This window comes from Anopheles merus, chromosome 2L (assembly GCF_017562075.2).
Source record: "Anopheles merus strain MAF chromosome 2L, AmerM5.1, whole genome shotgun sequence".
NCBI classification, from domain to species: Eukaryota; Metazoa; Arthropoda; class Insecta; order Diptera; family Culicidae; genus Anopheles; species Anopheles merus.
The window spans coordinates 36271011-36286502 of NC_054083.1; the positions used below are offsets into that span (position 1 = coordinate 36271011).

At 39.9% G+C, this 15492-nt stretch overlaps 1 protein-coding gene across 4 annotated transcripts in view; it reads left to right on the forward strand.

The window, feature by feature from the left end:
- The first annotated feature begins 1792 nt into the window (after positions 1-1792).
- Positions 1793-15492, forward strand: part of LOC121593290 — a 58922-nt gene continuing 45222 nt past the window's right edge. Inside the window, exon 1 of one of the 4 annotated variants that reach the window (XM_041915533.1) lies at positions 1793-2444. The gene's annotated coding sequence lies outside the window, so the exon portion shown is untranslated. Of the gene's footprint in view, positions 2445-3343; positions 3527-5725; positions 5945-15492 lie in introns of those variants that run through there. The other 3 variants (XM_041915535.1, XM_041915534.1, XM_041915536.1) reach the window with 3 other exon arrangements.

Here is a 15492-nt window from a genome sequence, read left to right on the forward strand (position 1 = left end):
TACCTTGAACGTTTTAAAAATCATATTGCGCCTGTGAGAATAGCAACAGTGCGGTGAAACAGCAACTATTGACAGGGAAATTGAATCTTGAGCTACTCAAATTGTTTTGATGACATTCGATTATGCCCTGTAAATTCCTATAAGATAAGGATTTGCTATATCAAACGACATATCAATATAATTTACTTAAAGAACTGTCCACTGCAGTATAAATTGCATTTTTGTTAATAAATTCAGCCAAAAAGATCAGAATGTTCGGCACAAATCGTATCAAATAAGTAATAACGTGTATAAAGTACTAAATTAAATATAAATTACCGAGTTATCAATTGCATTTTGGCCGAAACTTGCGCTGATATTTCAGTTACGCGGATTCCTCGGGAATGTACAAACCGCGTAACTCGGGAGCAGAATGCGCATAAAATGTGGCGAGATCTTTTTTAGACCGGCAAAACCGTGAAGGTGGTACAGTCGTCAACTTGAAAGACTCAATAACATGCCCGTCATGGGTTCAAACCTAGAATGGACCGTCCTCCCGTAGCAAGGATTTGACTATCCGGCTGCGTGGTAATGAATTAAGTCTCGAAAGCCTGGTATAGTCCAGCATGTCCACGTAGAACGTTACGCCAAAAAGAAGAAGATGAAGAATCACGAAGGTTGTGAAGTCACCAAGCAGAATCCTATTTACAGGGTTTCCCACGATTTATTGGACAGTTACCATGATTTTTTGGTGCGTTCCCACGATTTTTTAAACGTATCCCATAGATTTTTGGTTCGTTCCCATAATTTATTGGTATTTTCCGATTGGATATCAATACAATTGGACCAAAAAATTTTGGGAAACGGCCAAAAAATCGTGGGAACGCACCAAAAAAACATGGTAACCCACCAAAAATTGATGGAAACCAACCAATAAATCGTGGGAAACCCTGTATTATTTAAATTAATTTAAATTATTTGGTTTGGTGTATCCGTAAATAATTTAAATTTGATAAATATTACCCTTTATGGACCGAATTAAAGGCCATTGAGCATAACTTATAATCAAAGGTAGTTACAAAAAATAAAAATAATAATAAAAAGAATAAATAATGAATAATGATAATGATAAAACCATTTTGACAATATTCATTAAAAAAAGTAACAAAATATGTTTTAAATTGCTAAAGATAACTATAATTTTGTAGAGTGCAATCGTTTGCCAAAGCATTATTTTTAAATATTAAACATTATTTTACGTCTGATAAAAGCAATAAAATATTTTCAAATCGATTGTTTTATCGTGATAATTAACAACACACCACACTAATCATGAATTGATGATCTCATACCACCGCCTCATATGCACCGGTACTGGCCGGGAATGAACACTTGCCGGGCATTCATCCATCGTCAGCCGGCAACCTTTGTTATTGCTGTCCGCTTGGTGCGGCAAGTTTTCCCCCCACTTCCCAATCCACATTACTGTGCCCTCCGCATCAGTAATACCGTGAAAATCCATTAGCAAGTTTTGTCGTGCCAACCGCACCACACTCACACACGCACCATCCGTTCCCCTTCCCCCCCCCCCAAAACAAACCGATGTGGATTATTTTCCGGCGATAAACAACCAGCTCGCCGGTTTGCCGTCCCGCTTCGCCCAGTTTCAAGTGCATCCGTGCGCATTCGCATTCCCACGGCCAAGGCACGAGCACCTCTTTGTTGCCAGGGTTCATCCGACCGTTCGGCACAAGCCGCGTTCGTACGCCGCACGCCGAACGTCGACCAAAACAAAAACCCGCTTCCGAGCAGTCTGGTCCTGGCGGTCCCGCACACAAATGCCGGCTCAGTCATTGGGTGAAAGACGGCGCGAACGGACGCCTTTTTGCCGAACGCCGGGCAACACCGGAAACGGTTCAGGAGTAACACCGCGCGTGTCAGCAGCATCCCTCTGGGCTGGGTTCGTTCGTGTACGGTTGTTGACGCGTGCAGCACAACACGTGCGTGTGTGAGAAGGGTCTTTGTGGTAGCTTTAAAACGTGGAGCAGAAAGCATTGCCGGTCCGGGTTTATGTTTTACAAAAAAATACTTTACAATCGGTGAAAGCAAAAAAGCATTTAACTGACCTATAAACGAAACTCGGCCGCTGGTGTTCTTTGGTTTGTGTGTGTGTGTTTTTGTGTGGTTTTAAAGATTGAAGTGCGACAAAAAATAAAAAACAAGTTGACCCTTCACTTCCGGTCCTGCCGGTGATCGCCGCCGGAGGGTGAAGTCATTACCGGCTCCGCTGTGTGAAGTGTGAAATTTAATTACTTTGCCTTTTGGCAAGTAAGCAACAACTGGGTACTGTCTCCTGTTTTTGGTTTGTCTTCTCTCCCTTCGTCTGACCCGGCAGTGGACAAACCGAAACAAACCGTAATGATCTCTAACGCAGCAGCAAATACACAGCTCGCATAAATGAGAACGTAAGTGTTGGTTGGGTGACTGCATGGTTAAGAGAAAGGAAAAGTTAACAGGAAGGGAGGCAAAAATAACACACAAAAGATAGCAAAAGTTGGGAAAGTGTGGATGTATCAAACCTAGGCAAAAGAGGAAAGTTAAAGCAACGAAACAAAAACAAAACAAAAAAATAGACACGCAATAAAACCGATCCTCATTAGTTGATTTTTCTGCTGCATAATTTCTGGCCTGGACCGGTCCAGAGGCCCACCGGGAAACGGGGTTTTTGTGACGGGTGTGCAGTTGAAAAGGGAGCAAAACCAAAAAAAAAGGAGAGAGACAGTCAGGCCCACATCGCATAAAGTGAGACAGACGGTCGATGGTGATGATAATAATAATAATGATGATAATAACAATAATGATGAAGGAACAGTCCGTCAGAGGTTACTGACTGCAGACGAATGTGTCGTTTTTTGCCACACTTGCTCTCTCTCTCTCTTGCCTCCCATCATGTGCCATGCATCGCCCCGAATTGGGTATATCCTCTCGGTGTGTGATACCGGAAGAGATGGATAATTTGGCACAAGTGACGCACATAACAACACCAGCCGACCGGTTGCCGTCGACGACTAAATGTACATTCAGCGACGACGATCCGATGAACCGATGAGGCCGGGTAGTTGGGCGGGACTGTCCAGAATAAATAGAGCACCGGGGAAATTAAAAATAAACAGTTACACCCCCACTTTCTTCTAGCCGTTTGGGGGAAGGAGAGAGGAGGAGTGTGGATTGGTGTGGTAGACGTGGTCCGCTGTGCCATTGAAGGAAACGCAGCAGGGACAATGGCAGCGTGCAGCGTCTCAGCGTAACGCGCTCTACCTTGTGCTGCTGTCGAGCGCCCACGACGAGCGTACCACGACCGTGAATTTGACTTTTTCGGCGGTCAGTTTCTGTTGTGTGTTCGATGTTTTGTATCGGTTCGTGTGTGTACTTCTGTGTGTGTGCGTGATGCGTTCTTTGTTCAGTAAACACGAAGCAAATCATTTTCATCCAAAGGAGTAGTGTATTGCATGTTAGTGAAGCTTTCGAACGGGTTTGATGGAGATCGGTATGATCGGTTCGGTGCAATAGGAATGATTATCTCTGCTTTGCAATTATAAAGAACTGTTGAAAATATCATGTCGCTTGTTCTCATTCTCTTTACAGGGTTTCCCACGATTTATTGGTCGGTTCCCATCAATTTTTGGTGGGTTCCCACGATTTTTTGGTCGCTTCCCAGAATTTTTTGGTCCAATTGTATTGATATCCAATCGGAAAATACCAATAAATTATGGGAACGAACCAAAAATCTATGGGATACGACCAAAAAATTGTGGGAACACACCAAAATATTTTGGGAACTGACCAATAAATCGTGGGAAACTCTGTAAGGATTAGAAGTATCAGCTGAATTTTTGGGATATGTTTTTAAAGCGAAAAAGCCTCATAATTAAATCAGTTTAATACGGGATGAGCTGACATTGCCATACGAAAGAGATAATTCTTCTAATATCACCATGTTTAATGAATTATGTCTACACTCAACGAAAGTTGTAAAAATTACACGACTCATTAAAGCAACCTACAAAATAAGAAGCATAAAATACATTAAAATAACCTTCATCAAAAGCACACTGATTGAATTGTTGCAATGGCTTTGATTTGAACTTTGCCCAAAATGGTTTTCGGGGAAACAAACTAATAGCGCAAGAAAACAAGAACGATTTGACCTCCGGGGCTATGCGTTTGTGTGTGTGTGTTTATGTCTGCGCGCAGCTGTTTCAGTTACGCTGGAAACGAACAATAACGCACTGTCGAATCGACAAATGTGTCTAGCAAACTTTCGTGTCGTTACTGGTCTGGTCCGCCAGAAGTGTCTGGCAACTGTCAACTGTGGAGCAACAGAAAAAAATGAACTGCTCGTGAAGCAGCCGCATTAAAACAGACACTAATAATTGTGTTTTGTTCGTTGTTGGAGTTTGTGTCTATGTGTGAGTGAATTGTTTTTGATTAAAGATTACAACAGTTACGACTAAATGCTGAACCGTGTAGCTTGGGCCGTTAGGTTTAACATGACCTTTATTGTTAATACGGTTCCATTTGTTTAATTTTACCAAGAATCCTGATTGTTATGCCTTGCTACTGGGCGACAAACTGTTTCAATGGAAAAATGGTAGCCAACCCTGTTAAAATTTATTTAAAAAAAAGTCAAGCTAAGAAAGTCTAATATAATTTGAATTTTTTTTATCATTATTTCAGCACTTAAATGAAAATCTCTATCTCGATATTGTTTCTTCTTGCCATTCATTCACATCACAATTCTTAAGCACGATGGCAAGTATGCATTTTATTGATATAGATTACAGTGTTTTACAGCAGTTCTCATAGTTGTTGGACACTTTCTTGAATCTTTCTTATGTGAAATGAACTGTATGTGATTGGAACTGGTCTTTGTAGAATGCGTGTTGGACAAATCGAATGGCAATTTCCAATAAACCTATCTGAAAAGGATAGCATAGAGTCCCATTCCCCTCATATAAAGTTCACTTCCCATTGGAAAGAATCAAGTTACTTTCCATCTATGAAACCCGCTGGAAAACCCTGTAAAAAGATTTTGAGGAGTGCAATAGCTGATAATAGCAAACATGTTAAAAAAGTTGCTGATTGATTGAAATTGATGTTTAATGACTAGAAATTGATGAGATTGATGTGGTGTCTATGAAGCATAGGTAGTTCAAATGATATTTTTTTTATATTATAACAGTAAAAGATAGATAATTCTTGAACTAAGAAAAAAAAATTGAAAAAAATTCTGAAATTCTGACAAAACAAGAAAAAATCTCCGCCATCACACCCGTCCGAAGCACACATAACGATGATCGATCTGCCGTCAATGTCCGAGTAAAAGATCAGGCGTCTCCATTATTGCGCATCTTCTGTCTGCTTATCTCTACCGTTAGCATTTAGTAACCATCTTCTTTTCCCTCCCCCAAGCGTGCATCCTCCAAAAGTGATGCGAAAAGTTTTACCCGGACAAAAAAAATGCCCCCTTCATGCGTGGGTTTCGTTGGCGGCTCGCCCAAAACCAAACACCCCTATCGGGCACAATCCAATTCGCACCAGCAACTGGTCCCGTACCGTTGTGGATCAACTTTCTGCTCACTTCTACCCCGTTGTCCCCTTTACCCCTTGCTTTTTGTGTTGTTTTATTCTGTTTGTGTGTTTATTGATTAGCTGCAAAACAAAAGGTCACACGCATACAAACACCACCGGGGCAAACAAACACCAAACCCCACGTGCCCGTAAAACCCGAACGGTACGCCTATGAGTTATTGAAAAGTGCCACCATGCCAACTCGTCTGAGAAGGGGGGTTTTGGAGCAGAGAGAGAGAGTGAGAGAGGTTATTGGAAAGATGAGCCGAGGTTTTCCAAATGATCTAATCAGGCAGAACTTTATGGTCAAACTTTTGGAGCCATTCAAGCCAAGGTAGGTTCGGGTTTCAACGGGGCTCGCAACAGGGGTTGCGACCGGGAGTTGGATGTGGGAACCCCTATCGGTGTAATCGTATGAGCAAATCTCACATTTCAGCGTACCTTTTTGTACGCGTGCTGACTGTTTTCACCATCTGTTTGTTTGTGTGGGCCTGAATGGCATTTCAACACTCAGCACCCACCTATTGCACATTTAGGTTTTGTGCAATGTTAACCATAAACCGACTGTCGAAGCCTGAAACAGGGATGGCAAAGTGGAAAAATCGATCCAGAGCAGCAAAATTCATGAATCAAGCGTAAGCTGCTTACATATTTATTAGCAGCGCTCAGAAATTGGTTCGACTCGATCATGTGCGATAATCGTGCAGCATCAAAATGAGCATAGGTCGATTGTGGGAAAAAAAAAAACATTATGCTTTGCGTTCAAACACTCGTACCATTTTTTAGTTGTATTAAAAAGGTTGCTAGAAAAAAGCAAGATGAAAGCTGTTGCGAAATTATTCAACATATTTTAAATTAATTAGTGCGAAAACTATACCCTACGCTTAGCCTTCATTGTCTCCCGCATCTTCGGAAATGGGATAATTAAATTTGCTCAATAGACAAACATATTTTTGCGAATGCGTTTATTCGAGCAAACGAGTCAAAATGAGTCGTCTGCAACGTCCCACACATTTTGGAGCTCGGATACAAACTGTGCTATTTAATTACACACACACACAACAAAGGGAGCACACGAAACTGCCAGCACTCAAGATAACCATCTTGATAACCCGAATCGATTCAAAATGACACTAACAAACGTGTTGCTACCATCAAACAAATAGCGGCTTTTGAAGTGTAGTAGAAAGCCGGCTTTTGATGCGATTACCGCTTCGAATGTATGTGTGTGTGAGAGACAGAAAGAGAGAGAGAGAGAGAGAGAGAGAGAGAGAGAGAGAGCAAATTGGTGGTGCCTAGCATTGGTAAGCATCGGTAGGTGCAAAGGTGAAAAACAGTTCGATGAGTTTTATGGTAGCATTAATGTCATCAAAGGAAAGTTTATTAATGTCAGCATTTAAATTAAATTTAAACAATTTAACTTAAATTCAAAGTAACGAGTGTCGATAATGTTGAGTATGGATGGGTTTCTTAGTGTGAAATTGAAAAAAGTACCTAGTATTGGATCCACATACGAGCGGAGAAAAAGATCAAAAAATAAATTCGTTATAAAATTCAATATTTGAAAAAGCTTTTATGTTTAATAGCAAAGCTCTGTTTAATGTGCTTTTCGGTTTAAAATTGCTTGTTCCACGTAGGGAAGCAAAACATTTTTATTTTTCCCAAGGCTATGATCTTTTAATCTTTTTAATTCAACAGACTTTTCATTATTTTACGACCTGCGAGTATCGCATAAAAAGGATTACCCGTTAGGTTTTGCCGGGAAATACGCTTTGTATAGATTATCGAGATAACTGGAGGAACATTTTCGGTCGAATGGGCCAAACCAAACAATGCGAATCAACAAGTCAATGTGAAATAGTGTATCATTAAGCTATCGGTCCCAAAGTTCTATTCAACAGTGGGCTTTTTCATAGTCAGCCAGCAGCTTTGATCGAAGTGCATAAATAATGGAAAATTCGATAATGAGCTCTTTTATCTTATGGCAATATTTTTTCGTTGCATTATATTATACAAGCTGCTTGTTTTCTATATTGAATTGATTTTCATTTCTAACTAAAAGGCTTCATAATTCAGGCAAACTAATACTATAACATAATCGCTTAGCACTATGATTTCAGTTCATTCGTTGAAAGGCACAAAAAGCAGATTCATTTCTTGATAAGTTTCATTTTATCGTGAACAATTAACTTATTTTCAAACGATATGCTATATAACTCATAAAATTAAATGTATACATCAAACGAATACAGTTAGTAATAAATGAAAAAGGTAAACAAAAGCTTTATTGTGAAAATTAGAACATTTTTAAACAACATTGAAATGCAAAAGAAAAAAAACTGAAAAAATCTTACCACGTGAACTGATATAATGCTATTTGCCTATCGATTGCGATTAGTGCTCTACTTAAGATGATTTTTATTCTATAAAATCCTCAACAGGTTACTATTGCCTGTTTCCTTTCCCAGACATGATATTTTTAATTCGTGTTTATATTAACATTATTACGGTTTCGGCCATATTTTCTCCTAAACATGTTATTTGCGATATGTTTAATGCTGCTAATATCATGCTCCTGATTATTCAACAGGACTAGAATTTCACCTGCTTTGTGGTCTCATATCTAACTCCTTACATTACTACACTATGTACATAATAAAATATAATGCCCGTCACATAACACCCTGAAAAAATATCTTGTCAAACCCCCCGAAAGATCCCTGCTTACATCCTGAAGGGTTTTTATTCGTCCCAAGAAACCTTCCGACCGATCACGTATGATTGTCCTTTTCCCACCGAAGCACATGCGTAAACTGTGTGAGTTTTCCAAATCCCTGCCACAAACACGTACTATTTGCATGGTTGTTTGTGCAATTATTTATTCTACAAACCCTGGCACGTGGCTTGTGCATAAGCAAATATTTTACATCCCTCCCTTTTGGTGGTGGCTGGGAGTACGGAACGAAGAAAGAAATTTCGGTAATTGTTTTCTCTTTTTCGGGAACAATATTATGGTTTGCTGAAAATAAAAAGGAAATCCTCAGCATCGCTCACCTTACGAAACCAGGCCAAAAAGCTTACGATGGATTAAAGCACTTTATCGAGCCTAAAATACACCTATCAAGCACATGGTTTTGGAAGCAATGGTTAAATAGAAACAAGAAAACAACGAAGGAAACGGTTCCATTTCCGCACGGTCTTAAATTAATTCGAGCAAATTTCAAACACAATGGTCGTTTTGCACGCTTTTCTACGCCACCCGTATAACACGCAGACATAATGAAGGCGCGTGAAACACAATGTGCCACATGCGTTACGCTACGTCCTGGGTGTTCGTCGTTCGCCGTCTTTATTTTTACCGCATCGATTTATTTTAACACCATTTCGTTTACACCTTGCACCAGCGGGCAACGCGAGCCAACGTTACTTTTCATCAATTTTTGTTTGTACTTCACCCGCAAACCACTTCATCCATTCGAGCGCAAGGTTTATTGTTGGTGCCGATGTGAGCTTGCGAATATTTGCTGAATTTATTAACTCTACCGGGTCTGTACAAGCGGGCACGTACGTGTGAGAAGCTTCACCAGGAGTTGCGCGGAGGAGTTTTACACTGTTGCGGAACACACTCCTGGGTGGCCGGTGAAACCAATCAGCCGTCCTGATTGATTTAATCGATTGACCTGATTGAAGTATGATTGCACACAGGGTGTGTGTGTAACGCACATTGTCACCATTGCCATTGTGTGTCGGGTGACGGGTGATGAGGTTTAAAATAAAAGCTGGAGGTTGACGAGAGGCGGTTGAACCACGTGTCGGTCCGTACCCGTACCAACTGTTTCGGGTCGGGTTGCTTTGCACATAGCTGGAAGCCTTCGTACGTGACCATCATACTGCACGGTTTTTGTGGAGGTCGAGAAGGGGAATTTATTCCGCCCGAGTGTGTGGGCTTAATTGTTTGTTACGTTTGTGCAAAGTTTTGGGACAACTCAATCGGTGAAATCGAATCATAAACCCCGTTGGCAATGGGCTTTTTTTTTAATTTGAAATGAAAATGAATTAAGTGAACATATGGCACATGGTTTGTAGTAGTGTTTGGAGTTGGTTGAAAGATGTTTGAGTATTTAAGACATTTTAAACCGATGTGAAGCAAATCGTCCTTGTTACAAAGCTACATCGCTGTAGCATCAAATTTGTGTAAAGGAGTTCTTGTTATGGATTTTTTAGCCATTTTTAGTCAATATCAATTTCAATTGATTTCGATAGTTAGCTTAGAGAGGTTAAACAATACCTTTACCTGGTTTATATCTAAGGAAATACTAGCTTAAAAACTAGTTAGTGAATACAACGTATCCTGAACAGTAACAAGAAAGGGTATTCATAATCTCTATAACGAAAGCCGGTTTGAACGCTAAGCGTGAGGGAAGAAGAGAAGAAGGAAGTTTGATTAAATGCACGAACACAAGTAAGTAAAGGGTCTTTGGATCTGAACACAGTACGACGAAAATGTCATTCAAAGTATTCCGCACTCTTAGCTGACGTGCAGGTGCTTACAATTCCAGTGATCCAAGGAGTGCCGGTGCGTCAATGCTGCCATCAAGAATTTTGGAGATGAAGCCTGCATGTGCTGCAGTACGTCGGATCACCACAGAATGAAGGGCTAACAAGGCCAAAATTGAGTGTCATAACAGGGCCTGCTGATTTGAATCTGCATGCAGGTAAAAAGCAATTCTGATGAAAAGATTTAGCACTTTTTCCAGTCTTGCAGTCGTTCAACCGGCGGTCCAGCGGTTGCTCGAATCTAGAGTATTGGTAGCACTATTGACAAGACTTTCAAGATGTTGATTGAATGTAAGTTTGTCTTCTAGGATAGACATCCTATTATGACGAAAAAGGAAAAAGATATCACTGAAAATTTGATTTAACAAAGGTGTAGAATGTTACTAGAACACCATTGGGTTCATCTTTCTTCTCACTCCATTCTTTTCAACGTCTTATAAACTCAAGGTTATTTCTGTTCTCTTAAACGATACAAAGTTAGGCGATGTTATTCCCTGGGGCCTACGGAAAGAAAATGTTACACATGTTACATGTTACACTAAAGAACTATCATCAGTTTGAAACGAAAAACAAAACTGTTTACATAATGTAAAATTTAAAACGAGCATCCTTGAGGAACAAACTATTTTGATTCATTTGCAATTAAATGATAGGATTAACAAGAATAGATTAGATTAGACTAGAATAGAATAGATAAAATTAACAAGAACAAACCCTCACAATCTGCTCATCATTTCACAACAGATAAACTTCATTTGCAAAGGTTATGATAAACTTAAGAGTATCAAAAAGCATCAGAAGAATTCATTGAGTTAATTTTTTCTCAGCGTCAGTAGCCATAAAGGAAAATGATGAAATAAAATAAATGCATCATTTTCTGTACTGTTTAAATTCAATCTACGATTAGACGAACGGTTACAAGCAAGTGTGTATGCACGCCATAAAAAATGCCTTCCAACGAGCACCATGACGGCACCGCGACCGTTGCATTGGAAACCTACCTACACGCGGGAGCGCTGAAGAAAGGGCTTTTTCTCGATTTAAAGTCGTCTTTTCCGCACGAACATATTGCACCTCCCCATTACTCCCGAACCCGACGACTTAAAACAATGCGAAATACGTTTTCCACACCACCGATCGTAAACAGTAACGGTATCATCAGAACGGAAGTTAGCGGGTTTTGATGACGGGATGACATGCGGGAAAACCGAGTGTTCACGAGGCTCCAACGTTCGCTTACACTGACGGCTTACGTTCCATACCATTCGATCCCGACCGCAGCTCCAACTCCGGAGGGGGAATGTATGCAAATGCTGGGCGGTGGTTTGGGGTAAATGAGGAAGGGAAGACAAAGGAGCGGGACAAAGTTATAATATATTCAGAAAACTATTCCGAAACCCTGGCCCCATCCAGAACCGAACCGCATTTGTCCAGCATTCACAGTCTGCCGGAGAGAGAGAGAACTGAGGCCGTTTTTACCCTTCGTCCCATTGGAAAGCTGCTGAGCAATGGACAGTAGATGTGACTGCACTGGGGGCTACAGTTGCGAGCAGGGCAATGGGCGGGTAAAGTTGTAGATGAATTTATGTTTCTTCATCACCACCACCACCACCACCACGAACCACGAACCACTGGTTGGTCGGCTAGCGCGTTGTTGGGTCGCACGCGTGCCTGCTAGCTGTTGCACGAATCCATCATAAGCTCCCCGTGGTGGGAGAGCTTTTCTGTTATTTCGCTCATTGTTGCTCGGGTGAAATTATGACAACAATTTACGAATCCACTTGTACACATTGTCTTGCTTGCGAGCTCCTTTTTCGCTCCTGTGTGCTGGAAGTTCTCACTCTTACGCCGATTTTTTGAGCGCTCATTTTCCCTTTCTTTCCGTAGGTCAAAGGGAATAACATCGCCTAACATTGTATCGTTTAAGGGAACAGAAATAACCTTGAGTTTATAAGACGTTGAAAAGAATGGAGTGAGAAAAAGGATGTAAACTTTAAAGCTACGAGCGGACACTCTTTCATTGGGGTGCGGACAGATAATTACTGATTCTTATAAATGATCCTCAATAGACATGATTGAAATTTATTTATTTTGGGCGGCTGTAGCATAGTGTTGTTTCATAATAATAGCAAGTTTCAAGCCAAATGCAAACAGGTTTGTTTATATTGCCGAAAAATTTGATGCTTTATCGTTACAGGCGATGCATTAGATTGGATGCATGATAATTCAATAGTAGTCTTTAATTGCTACTGAAAAAAATATAAGATTTTCTGTAATCTAATTTACTTTCTAGTTCTATTAAATCATTGTTTGCTGCGCATCAATTAGCAAGATAATCTAATAGAAGCTCGTAATAAATGTCAAAAATCACACTTAAAAGCTTCCACACGCAGGCTAAAGTACCATAGTGCGTCATAATAAACGTCTTATTACTTTTGCAACATGTTTAAACACCCTTAACAGCCACTAATTGGAGTATATTTGAGCTATATTTACAGCACACACACGAGTTCGCGCGTTTTCGTGCGAATTGCTTCACGCGTGTTGATTAAGTGATTTTGTTTTCCTGGAGGTCTATATTAATTTGTGTGCTGTGTGCTCCCCACGCTACGCATCGGATGCATGAAACGAAAACGAATTTCACGCTTGGTTGTTTGGTATCCCATTTTTTGTGAGAGCCATATGATTCTTGGAGTGAAAGGTGTTTCAGTGTATGTTTTCGTGTTCATATAGCACAATCCAGTTCCCAGCTGAAAGGCTTCACCGGTGTGTTGCACTGCAACCCCGAGAAGAAAGGCAAAAAAATATCAGCATTTTCAGAAGGCTCACAGCGTCATACTTTCAGCCCTATTTTTAGCGCATTATGAAAACAACGTTTGTTTATCCTCACCAAACGTCTTCATCTTTCCCACCCCGAGACTGAAAAGTAAAGCAACAATCACGCCAATTCCTGGCCAAAAGTCAAAAGTTTAAATCAACTTCACCTCCTACGCGACATCGCGGGTCGACCCCAACGTCGCTAGCCAAAGGCAACGGAACGATCTGGAAGAAGCACCGTGACGCGTAGCGCGAGTGAAATTGCCAGGACTTTCGAGCGTATCGGCTTTCCCGCCGCCAGACGCACAGCCACCAGGCCAACTTTAATAAGTTCTAATTGATGTGGCGACAGCGTAATTTGATCGCTCGAGCTAAAATCGCTGTCGCAGTCAATTGAGTGAGCCAGTGTGACGGGTGAAATCAAACCCGATTGCGGATTGATTACCGTGTAGCAATCGATTGCGGTCCACAGAACTGGGAGAATCGTGACGCAGCGTGAGGTTCTACCGTTGAAGAAGCGATTTTAAGTTTTAGTATTGTTTCTGTTCGTTTTTATTACAAATTTCTGAGACACAGCTGGGGACTAATTGAAAGGAACATTAAGCTGGATGGGAAGAATTTTATTTATTTTTTAATGAGTCTCCGCTGGATGATTCGGTGTAAATAAGGATTACACCTCGATAGCCTTGCTAAACGCCTGAAAGTATGCAAATAAAACAATATTTAGTACAGTTTAATTGGAAACGGTATAATTTATTTGATTTAAAATTTGATAAAAATGATAATTCAAATTGGAGCGGACAAAGCTTATAAGAAAGCTTATATATAAAAGAAAGCTACTATAATGAAATAGTTTTATTAATGTTCAGTTATTCTATAGTATTTTCTACTTCTAAATTTGACTTTTCGAACAAATCCATACAACCCGTTGGACCAAACTACACAAAAGAACAATCTAAATATCTTCTTTGTAATTGAACCGTTTCCAATTTGTGAGCTTTCACTCCCCAGCGCACCGTACCGGCAGTTGTGGTGGAAGTGAAACATTTGGCGAGAAACCTACGCAAAAATGCTTGCCACAAAACTTTTACACCAACCCAGTCACCCCGAGCACTGGTTTCGGGACGCCTGCACACGCCAGAACATCGGTCCAGTGTCCCTTTGTCACCGGCAAGTTGTTGTCAGGCCCGAAAGCACAAACGTTTCGCCGTGGTAAAGTGTTGCCGTTGCTTTCCAAAACATTAAAAAAACGGTTCAGATGTAGGTTGATGAGATTGTATACTGAAAATTACACACCCCAAAATACCGACGCCCGGTAGTTGCGAGATAGTTTTAACAGACTGTACACAAGCAAAGATATGTGGCTACCAGATTACCGGTTTGAATATTACGCAAAGCAAAAGGCACATTCAAATCGCGGCAAAGCAAAGTAAACCATTACAAAATGAGGGATAAAAATCACTTCAACGACGAGTGCACTCGGAACGCTGGAAAACGGGAAAGTATGTTAAAATGAACATTCCACGTTGCGTGTCTTTTGCCAAGCTGGCACAGATATGTAGGTGTTGCCGTGCTAAAACATTTCGCCGTACCTTTTTCTTCGCCGTGTTGCTCATTACCGGGGAAAGCTGGAATGTCGATTTGAAAATGCTTGAGTGAAACAGATTTTTTTTTTCGTTTTTGTTTTGCTGGCTTGTTTGAAGTGTGAGGATTTTTAATTTAGTTTCTTTTATGCGCCACTCAGCAAACGCGATCAGCCTTTTGTCTGTGAGTGATTGAAGCTAAGCGAGTTGAGGGGTGCTTAGGAAATGTTTGGTTGTGTTTGTTAGCGAGTAATAAATCGAGAAAGAGAGAAATAAGGAAAAGAAAACATAATGAGAGGAATAAAAAAAAGAAAAGAAAAGAAAAGAAAAGAAAAGAAAAGAAAAGAAAAGAAAAGAAAAGAAAAGAAAAGAAAAGAAAAGAAAAGAAAGAAGAGAAAAGAAAAGAAAAGAAAAGAAAAGAAAAGAAAAGAAAAGAAAAGAAAAGAAAAGAAAAGAAAAGAAAAGAAAAGAAAAGAAAAGAAAAGAAAAGAAAAGAAAAGAAAAGAAAAGAAAAGAAAAGAAAAGAAAAGAAAAGAAAAGAAAAGAAAAGAAAAGAAAATAAAAGAAAAGAAAAGAAAAGAAAAGAAAAGAAAAGAAAAGAAAAGAAAAGAAAAGAAAAGAAAAGAAAAGAAAAGAAAAAAAAGAAATCAAACAATTATATTGAACAAGAAAAGGCATGTTGTTAAGTTTTGCGAGCTGACGACTGGACCATGGAACCCAAACCCATTTATTTCCTTTCAATGTTTATATACATATTCTCTATTTATCTCTCTATCTCTCTATCTATCTGTCTTTATTCAAAATTTCTGAACCATATCCAAAATTCAAAAATAATGCCAAATGCCAATTACAATCCAATTACACAAAAAAAATCATTTAAAATCGCTCAAACAAATGAAACATTTTTTCATTAAAGCGTAATCAA